This window comes from Leptopilina heterotoma, unplaced genomic scaffold, assembly GCF_015476425.1.
Source record: "Leptopilina heterotoma isolate Lh14 unplaced genomic scaffold, ASM1547642v1 Lhet_467, whole genome shotgun sequence".
Lineage (NCBI taxonomy): Eukaryota > Metazoa > Arthropoda > Insecta > Hymenoptera > Figitidae > Leptopilina > Leptopilina heterotoma.
In genome coordinates this window covers 4,077-13,960 of record NW_025111096.1, presented here as the reverse complement: position 1 = coordinate 13,960, position 9,884 = coordinate 4,077, and the positions used below count along the sequence as shown (strand labels likewise).

General features: G+C 28.5%; 1 long non-coding RNA gene across 3 annotated transcripts; it reads left to right on the top strand.

Annotated features, from left to right (window-relative positions):
- The first annotated feature begins 1,327 nt into the window (after nt 1-1,327).
- Nucleotides 1,328-9,328, top strand: LOC122507364. 3 transcript variants are annotated; one of them, XR_006302113.1, is made up of 8 exons: nt 1,328-1,468; nt 1,822-1,898; nt 1,978-2,128; nt 3,774-3,871; nt 6,393-6,509; nt 8,624-8,736; nt 8,806-8,891; nt 8,970-9,328. It is a non-coding gene; the product is annotated as an uncharacterized LOC122507364 (long non-coding RNA). The 3 variants fall into 3 exon arrangements; XR_006302112.1 differs by lacking the exon at nt 3,774-3,871 and having other exon boundaries at nt 8,970-9,318; XR_006302114.1 differs by lacking the exons at nt 1,822-1,898; nt 3,774-3,871 and having other exon boundaries at nt 8,970-9,320.
- The last annotated feature ends 556 nt before the right edge of the window (nt 9,329-9,884 follow it).

Sequence of the window (9,884 nt, the reverse complement as noted above, 5' to 3'; positions counted from 1 at the left end):
AACATTGTTTATTAATTATTAAAGTTTATTGACCGCCCGCAGGTTAATAAAGTATTGATTATTACCCTAGAGCAATAATTAACAACTTATTGACCAGCTATGTTACATGGAGAAACTTAGCACATACCATAACAGGTACTTCAGATATTTTTTTAAGGAAAGCAAAGTTAGGTAATTAAACATTATTAATATTAACAACGCACCGTTATGCCTTTACATCCTGGACAATCTCATAACAGAATTGGTACATGCCGTTTAACATTAAATTTACATGAAACTTATCTTATCTTAAGTGGTTGAATAACCTACACTACAGAAGTCATGAACTGGATAAACATCAGATCTTACCTTCGGTGGTTGGATGAATCAATGAAATCTTATCTTAATTGATTGGACTTACATTACTTTTAAACTTTAATGAATGATTTTGCTTCGTTGGACCCTATTGTATTGAATAAAAATATTTCTTACCTTCAGTGGTTGGATTAGCCGTCCTTCAAACTCTTAAACTGGATAAACATCAGATCTTACCTTCGGTGGTTGGATAAATCAATGAAATCTTATCTTAATAGATTGGACTTACATTACTTTTAAACTTTAATGAATGATTTTGCTTTGTTGGACCCCATTGTATTGAATGAAAATACTTCTTACCTTTAGTGGTTGGATTAGCCGCACTACAAACTCATGAACTAGATAAACATCAGATCTTACCTTCGGTGGTTGGATAAATCAATGAAATCTTATCTTAATTGATTGGACTAAAGCAAATCTTACATTCAGTGGTTGGATTAGCTATACTACAAACTCATGAACTCGATAACCATCAGATCTTACACTCGGTGGTTGGATAAAACAATCAAGTCTTATCTTAATCGATTGGACTTACAACAAATCTTACCTTCAGTGGTTGGATTAGGCGTACTACGAACTCATGAACATCTTACCTTCACATCTTACCTTCGGTGGTTGGATGAATCAATGAAATATTATCTTAATTGATTGGATTTGAAACTGATTGGTAATACTAATTACAAATTATTTATTGATCAAATGAATGAATAATACTTTCTATCTTAATTTAAATATATAAAATTTCTTCATCAGTGGAATGATTAATTCTACATTAAATTATAAGGTCCATTTGGTTATAAAATGTTTAAAATTTCACTAATAAAAAAGTATTCGGCTCATTTTAACAATTAAATTTTGTAAACTTTACTTTCAATAATAAGTTATTAAATTGTTTTATTTTTTATTATTTAATATTTTTGAAGTAGCTTATGAGATGTTAATAACAATTTTTTTTTTTTTTTTTGGGGGGTAAGGATGTTTTACATTCAGAGTTGATTATAGCGCAAAACATAGCTTCTAGTCAACTAAGACCATAGTATATCCTACTAGAGGTGCCCCTGTTGTCGCAGAAAACTATGGATCTAGAGAAGAATAACTCGAAAAAAATCACTAGGTACTACTGTTCATAATTATAATTTAAATTGTCACTATAGATTCTACGCTTATAAAAATTGGAAAAAACCATCTTGGTTTCTTTTTTTATTATTCTATGTCCGCATAATCAATTTTTAATCACATAAGAAAGTTATTAATACATCATTGTACACATTAAAAGTAACTTTAATGAAAGCAATTTTTCTTATTTTTCAATGTAGACAAATTGGAAGAAATTTAAGTTTCTTAAAATTTATAACTATTTTCTGAAAAAAATCAATACTTTGTATTAAAAATGTAAAAATTCAAATTCGAAATTTATTAAAATAATCAACTCTAAATGAGTGTCATTAATTTATTCTAAAAATTTAGCATAATCATACAGACTGATCAGCTTTGGTAAATAAAAAATTTTCAATCAGAACCTAATCTACAATTTAGAATTTGAGGTAACAAATTTTTCTCTAGATTATTAATGCTTTAAATAAAAGATTTTTATTTTTAATGAAACGTTTATTACTTTTATAGGTTTCTTTAAATGTTGAGATTGGATTAATTAAGAAAGATGACATTAAATGTAGAAAAAATTCATCAAGATAGAATTGTGGAAAAGATAGCAGGAAATTTGGAATTGCCAAAACATTCCATTCATCAAAATAAAGGTGCTTCCTTTAACAAGGTAATGTAACATTATTTTTACTTTAGACCTAAATTATTTATTAACGAAAAATTCTTATTCAGTTTTAAAAAAGTGTATCGAATCGTAAACAAATTTAAAGTGACGTGCTTTTAGAATTTCAAGTAAATTTATTTTTATTTCCGATCGTTATTACAAATTTGAAAAAGTCTAGAGTTCGCGATTACAGGTGTAAATTATCCTTGTAGTCTGGGAGCTAGCGACCAAAACAACTTCTCATTTCATACCGGCTGAAAATTTGAGTATAGATTACTGAAGACATGTAAATAACAGAAACCCACATCTGGCAGGCCGGCGCTGGGGCAGGGGGCGAATAGGTGAAAAATAATGTAAAATTTTCTCATTTCATACCGATTAAAATCTTCTCAACTCGAAAGTTTACACCCACACGAGTGTAAAAATGTGCGTCTGGCAGTTCTGGGGTGGGGCAAAGTACGTCTGGCAAAGGGTTTAAACACGAAAAAAAATCGAAAATTTTTTCTGATTTCATACCGATTAAAACCTTTAGAAATCGAAAGTTTACATTCAAACAAGTGTAAAAATACACGTCTGGCAGTTCTGGGGTGGGGCGAAGTACGTCTGACAGCCCTTTGAAAATGCAGCAAATGGGTCAATAGGTGAAAAATAATGTAAATATTTCTCATTTCATACCGATTAAAACCATCATAACTCGAAAGTTTACATCTGTACGAGTGTAAAAATGTACGTCTGGCAGTTCCGGGGTAGGGCAAAGTTCGTCTGGCAAAGGGTTAAACACGTAAAAAATCGAAATTTTTTTCTCATTTCATAACGATTAAAACCTATATAAATTGAAAGTTTATATACAAACAACTGTGAAAATACCCATCTGACAGTTTTGGGGTGGGGCAAAGTACGTCTGGCGGCCTTTTAAAGATGTAGATTTTTACATTTGTTTAAATGTAAAATTTCGATATATGATGGTTTCAATCGGTATAAAATGAGATTAGATTTATGATTCTTTATGTGATTAACCCTTTGCCAGACGTACTTTGCCCCACCCCAAAACTGCCAGATGGGTATTTTCACAGTTGTTTGTATATAAACTTTCGATTTATAAGGGTTTTAATCGGTATGAAATGAGAAAAAAATTCGATTTTTTACGTGTTTAACCCTTTGCCAGACGTACTTTGCCCCACCCCAGAACTGCCAGACGCACATTTTAGACTCGTGTGGATGTAAACTTTCGAGTTATGAAGGTTTTAAGCGGTATGAAATGAGAAAATTTTACATTATTTTTCACCTATTGACCCATTTGCTGCATTTTCAAAGGGCTGCCAAACGTACTTCGCCCCACCCCAGAACTGCCAGACGCACATTTTTACACTTGTTTGAATGTAAACTTTCGATTTCTAAAGGTTTTAATCGGTATGAAATGAGAAAATTTTACATTACTTTTCACCTATTCGTCCCCCCGCCGCCGCCCCCTGCCCCAGCGCCGGCCTGCCAGACGTGGGTTTCTGTTAATTACATGTCTTCAGTAATCTATACTCAAATTTTCAGCCGGTATGAAATGAGATAGTTGTTTTGGTCGCTAGCTCCCGGACTATTGTGATCAAAATAAAAAATTGTTAATAGAAGCTTTTACTAGTGCTTTCTGGATTTTCAGATTTCCACTTTATTCTTAAATCAGGGTGTCCAGCGATTCTTTAAAAAAAATGCAAGGACTTTTCATGGTTTTTATGGTCTACAATAACTTTTTTCAAGGTTCATTTTAAAACATTTGTTATTTATAATCTAGTGAAAATTGAGTAAGATCTGTTTATTAGTTATCTAATAAACTAATAAGTGTATTTCAAGTAAATTTTGATTTACTCTCTAAATTTGAAGTAGTAAAAATGATTACTAATTAGATTTAATAACTGACATTTTGCTTTTGAATTAGTAAATTTTACTAAGTCACGGATTCAAATTAGTAAACATTTTTACTAATTCAAATTTAGAGATTATTAATATAAACAATTTTATAATTTCTACATACAATAGTTATTCATAAAATATTAGAAATATTAAAAAATCAATTAAAATTGTTTTTAAACAATGTAATTCATTTGGGAATTTCTATTAAAATTATTGATATACAAATTATTAAATTAAAAATTTTTTTGAAAATAATTGAAATTTTGCAATAAATTTTTTAAAAATTTTAGAAAATAATTAAATTATATTACTTTTGAAACTAATTGAATTACTGCGAAGAATTTAATGCTAAAATTTAAAACAATTGTTTTTTGCGAAAAAATTTATGCAAATTTTAATTTAAATGATTGAATGCTTGTGTGGAATTTTTTAAAACTTTTGTTTAATAATTAAATTCTTTTAGGATATTTTATTATAATAGTAGAATATTGAAAACCATAGAAGTGAGAAAATTTTTTGAAATAATGAAATTGAATATTTTGCCATGATTTTTATTAAAGTTTTTGAAAATATTTGAATTCTTGTGATGAATAATATTATTTATGAAAATAATTGAATTTTGCAATGAATTTTATTAAAATTTCTTAAAATAATTGAACTTTGTCGAAGATTATTATTATTTATTTATAAAGATAATTAAGATGACCACAATTTTTCTTTAATTACTTAAAAATAATTGAATTTCTGCGAAGAATTTAATTAATTTTTTAAATAAGGGGTCGTCCATATACCACGTGGACAGTTTAGGGGGGAGGGGGGGTTCGCCAAAATTCCACGATTGTCCACGAGGGGGGAGGGTGGGTCAATACAAATGTCCACGTGGACACAGAAGTTTAATTTTATATCTTTTTTTCTTTTTATTCAACTTTCAAATTTCGCGGCAATGTATTGCAGCCAAAGTCCTGTCTATAATACTAAAAATGGTATTTATCTATTTAACCCTTTTACACCCAGATCGTGGATGACGAATCTGATATTAGTTTTTAGAAATTCAAAATGGCCAGGTCACTGATTACAAATTCGGTAATAGTTTTTTAAAATTCAGAATGGCGTTTGCAAATATGGTTGATGAGATTTTTCAAAATTAATTTAGATTTGCTTGATACTTACTTTCAAGAGTTAATGCTTTTTAGAAATCTAAGATCATTTAGATAAAAACTGAGTTGCTGACAATCTAAATTTAAAAATAGACTAATTTCGAATTTTTAAAAACTAACGTCAGATTCGTCATCAGCGAACCCAAAAACCCCCCGAGTAACAAGTTTCATGCGAATCTGATCAAATTTGAATTTTGACCGCCATATTGGATCCGCCATTTTAAAATTTTAAAAAATGATGTCATATTCGTAATCAGCGACCCCAAAAACCCCTGAGTAACAATTTTCAGTCGATTTTAAAATGTTCAAAAAATTCGTGATTTTTAACAATAATTTATGAATTTTTTTAAACAATAGGAATTTTTTAACATGATCTAGGTAACATGTTTTTAAAGGCCTATTCTTCCAGAAAAGAACGCACTAAATTTGACTCAAAAATATTAATTTTTGTCGAAGATATTGAGGTTTTTGTAGGTGGGACGTATATGTCCCATGGGCGTGAAAGGGTTAATAACATTTTAAGATAATTTAATCTTTATTCAATTTTAAAGAAATTTGTTATAAATAAATAAAAAAATTTTTTAATTGTATTTCTTATTAAATATCTGTTTATTATTCACTATTTAAAAATAAAAAAACCCGATTGTCCACGTGGACAATCAGGGGGAGGGGGGGGGGGGGGTCGTCAAAAATCCACGATTGTCCACGAGGGGGGAGGGGGGGTCAAAAAGTGCCTAAAAAATGTCCACGTGGTATATGGACGACCCCTAATTGAATTCCTATGATGAATGTTGTTATTTTATGAAAATAATTGTATTTTGCATTGAATTTTATTAAACTTCTTGAATATAATTGAATTTCGGCGAAGAATTTTTATATTTATAAAGATAATTGGAATATTGACGAGAATTTAACTTAAAACATCAAGGAAATAAATCTCATTTTTAAGAAGTTTAATTTTTCAAGGTTTTTGTCATAAAATTCAAGGTGTTTTCAAGGTTTATAAGGTAGCTGGACACCCTGTAAATTTATATTTATCTTTCGCTCGTGATAAATTATTTTAGGTATTATTTATTTATGTGCAATAAATTATAGATTTCTTTCATAAATGTTGATTGTTTAGAATGTCCAACTTATGTAGTAATTAATTACTTTATATTTCCAAAATAAACTTTAAAAGGTATTTTTCTATTGTATTGTTTTTTTTTCAGAAAATCAGTTGCGAATTAAAGTGTTCCATTGGAATTGATGAAGTTTTGGCCTGGAGGAATGAAATATTTACTTGCAAGCAAATGTGAAATAATTGCATCAGATTTTATATCTTTCCGGTTAGTATATATTCCAATAAAAACATCTTGGATGAAAAAATTTCTTCCAAGTAAAAAATTTGCAAATGTCCAAATGATTAGTGAAATAAAAGTTTACCAAATAAAATTTATAACTAAAGTTTTTGTATTGAATTATAACAAGGTGTCCACTAGTCAGGGAAAGTCAGGAAATTTAAAAAGTTGCAGAAAGTCACGGAAAAGTCAGGGGATTTGTATAAAATATACATGTAAAAATACGAGAATTCAGTAAAAAAATTAGGAAAACTATAATTAATTGAGAAATCCGAGAAAAACCAGAGAATTTTATCAAAAATATTGGAAAAAGTATTAAACTATTCTTCTTAGAATTAAAGAAAAAGTTCTGATTCTTGGTGTCTTGAAATCATTGAAAATATTAAAAACATTTAATTCTTCTTAAATTTTCCATATTCTGCTTATAAACTTTAAAATCACTTCAAAAATTAATACTAAATTTAAAACTTTCTCCATTTCTGACAATAAAATTAATTTTCACAAATAAGAAAATAATTTTATTGTAAGTACTTTTAATCTTAAATAAGTTTCATGAAATTAATATTTATAAAGTATTTAGAGAATAATGTTACTTAAAATTGAAAAATAATTGGATTTTGGAATTCTTGAGTTTACAATAATTTAAATAGATTATAAAATTTAAAGTTTTAAAATTATAATTTCTGAAAATATTCCCTGTGGACACTGTTAGGATAACCTTAAGACGTCTATGTCCGTTCGAAAGACATCCAAAGACATCTTATGTCCTAAGGATGTCTTTAAGATGTAAGATATCGTTTGGACGTCCTTTGAACGGGTATAGACCTCCTAAAGTTGTCCTAAGGACGCCTTAAAGACGACCCATGTCTCGGTGCCCACTGGGTTTTCGAAAGGCGAAAATAATAAATGTCATCAAGAGTAGCATTTTTTGTTGACATAATTTTTTTGTTGAGATTTTGCTATGTTATTACTAAATTTAAAATTTTTTCTTTCTTGAAATTATTGTAAACTTGTACAATAAATTTTTAACCTTATTTTATTAATTAATCGCCATATGACAGTTTTAAAAAGTCAGGAAAAATTTTGCTCGGTCAGGGAAAGTCAGGGAATTTTGTAACGAAGATATGGTGGGCACCCTGTTATAACAAATATAAAATTTAATTTAATGAATAAAATGATCAGCTAATAAAATACAATTATTCGTCTTAAAAATATTCTATTTGAAGCCGATTTAAGGTCTTGACGTCAATAATGTTTCTAATTTTTAATTAATGAAATAATTCACGCCAAGATCTTAAAACTGTATTAAAATTTTCAGTAATATATATGGAGATTTTAACCTAATCAATAACATTCTAGAATATTTCACATAACCGTTTAGAAGTTTAGTCTGTACGTTTGTCTAAATGTCAAAAAATTTAATTTCTTTGAGAAAAATCAAAATTTTTCCAAAAATACGAAGTGTATTAAAATTTCCTGCAAAAATATTGATATTCTAACACAATCAATAATATTCTAGAATATTTTACATATTCGTTTAGAAGTTTGCTCTCTGCGTTTGTCTAAATGTCAAAAAATTCAATTTTTTTGAGGAAAAATCAAAATTTTTCAAAAAATACAATGTGTATTAAGATTTTTTGGAATGTATATCGAGATTTTAACCTTATTAATAATATTCTAGAATATTTTAGAATTCCATTTAGGAGTTAACGCTCCAAATTTGTCTAAATCTCAAGAAATCGCTATTTTACAATTTCTTAGCTTAAATTGTATAAAAGTATCAAAAATATTGAATAAATCTAACAGAATTCTTTCTTTTTTGTTTTTTATCCAACAAAAAAAGAATGATCCAAATCGGTCAAGATTTATACGAGTTATTCGATTTTATCGAAAAACAGCCGATATTTCGAGAATGTATATTCGCGATTTTTGCTTTATAAATTTGACAGCGATTTTCTACTGCGAATCTTGATAATTTGTATTCTTATTTTTTTTGCATTTCATTTAATTTACAAAAATAGTACTTGAGAGGAGTTTAAAATATATTATATATTCTTTGTTAATCCCACATCCCTAAATTCATCTTTAATATTTCTTTACAGATGTTCTATTGCAAAATGTAAAAATGTAAAGGAGAAAAGAAAGGAGCAGTAACAAATATTGTAATTCGCATAGAAAATTGTTTCATCTCGGACAAGGACGAAAAAATTGTAAGGTAATGTTTTCACATAATTAATAATTGTTGTATATATACTTTAAAAAGTTTCATTATTAATTTTTCCAGGATATTTATACTGTCGTAGAGTCCGCAGTTGCCGCCACAATGACGGAATTTAAAACTGAAGGGCAAAATATTCACCAAAACAACAGGTATCTCACAAATTTACACATAAGCATTTCTAATTTTTTAATATTTCTAATTGTAATAATTTTTTCTAACAATTACAGATCCAGTGATAACAGTCAAGGTGGAAGTCGTCGTGGCGTAAATAACAATCGTCCCAAACGGGGATTCATTCGTCGTAGAGGCAGTTATCGCGGTAGCTATCGTGGTAATTACCGTTGTAGTTATCGTAGTACCTAGTTATCGCGGCGGCAGATATCATTGTAGTCATCGCGGTAGTTATCGCGGTGATACTCATCACAGAGCCTAGTATGTGAAAAAAGAAAAATAAATTGCGTTAACAATTTAATAAATTGTCAAATTTTTATTATCCATTAAGGGAATTTGAACTATTATGACATCACAGTCATAAAATAAATGTTCTGTTAAAATCTGTGGCGTCTTAATGGTCCGAAAACCCTTAATAGACACCCAAACAATTGAACATTAGTTCAATTTTTAATAGACGGCTTAGAACGCTGGTTATTAAATATTTACAAATAAAATTGCTTCAACTTCTGTTTTAAAGGTTAACTAATTTTCTGTAAATAATTGAATAGGGAATTTCGAAAAGGGCTCAACACGGATCTTTTTTCAAATTTCACTTTTTTGTATTTTTGCATTATTACATATTCATTGATGTATTCTTTAAGGAGACGTTCCAGTTCAAAATGTAAAAAAATCGATTTTTTTTTGTTTTTATTTTCGGATTTCTTATAGTGTCAAGAATACTCTCCTAAAATATTATTACAAAATTCGAAGTAAAACAAAAGTTATATATCCTTATTCTTCGCCATGTCAAAGATGTTTTTGTATGCGGATAAGCAATTGAATGATTTAAATGTTTTCTCATTTGCATTTTTTAAAAAAGCCAAACAAAAATGTTGTTGCTGTTGTTGCTGATCACAAATTAGATATCAAATTTTCAAAATTAAAAATGGGCGGATCCAATATGGCGAAAAAGGCAATTTTTTAATTTT